The sequence below is a fragment of the Adiantum capillus-veneris genome, unplaced genomic scaffold (genome assembly GCF_014529385.1).
Source record: "Adiantum capillus-veneris isolate H3 unplaced genomic scaffold, ASM1452938v2 Hic_scaffold_33, whole genome shotgun sequence".
Classification (NCBI taxonomy): Eukaryota; Viridiplantae; Streptophyta; class Polypodiopsida; order Polypodiales; family Pteridaceae; genus Adiantum; species Adiantum capillus-veneris.
The window spans coordinates 3,354,819-3,355,163 of record NW_028221440.1 but is presented as its reverse complement, the minus strand read 5'-3'; the positions used below and the strand labels follow the sequence as shown (position 1 = coordinate 3,355,163).

The window sequence follows — 345 nt, the reverse complement described above, 5'->3', positions numbered from 1 at the left end:
AGGAAAGGGAGGGATTCGAACCCTCGGTAGCTAGAAATCTACATAGCATTTCCGGTGCCACACCTTAAACCACTCGGCCACCTTTCCCCGAGCTGCGATATTTCACCAGTGAAACCTCTGATTTTATTTTATGACTTTAGGCGATGAAGTGGCAAGTAATTTGCGGGTATCCGTTTCACTAAGTACCCCTCGAAATAGGGGTGAAACGTGACGGAAGTTTCCGACACCAATTAAAATCTCATTCCACTTATCACTCGACTACTTCTCTCTTCCAAGTTATTCTCCAAATAGATTTCTTACCTTTCTTCCGTAATTTCAACTGACGGATTAGTAATAGGTGAAGTA

The 345-nt window shown here is 42.9% G+C and overlaps 1 non-coding gene across 1 annotated transcript; it reads right to left on the bottom strand.

Annotated features, from left to right (window-relative positions):
• On the bottom strand, window positions 1-87 carry TRNAS-GGA (transfer RNA serine (anticodon GGA)). The gene has a single exon. It is a non-coding gene; the product is annotated as a tRNA-Ser (tRNA).
• Window positions 88-345: the final 258 nt, after the last annotated feature.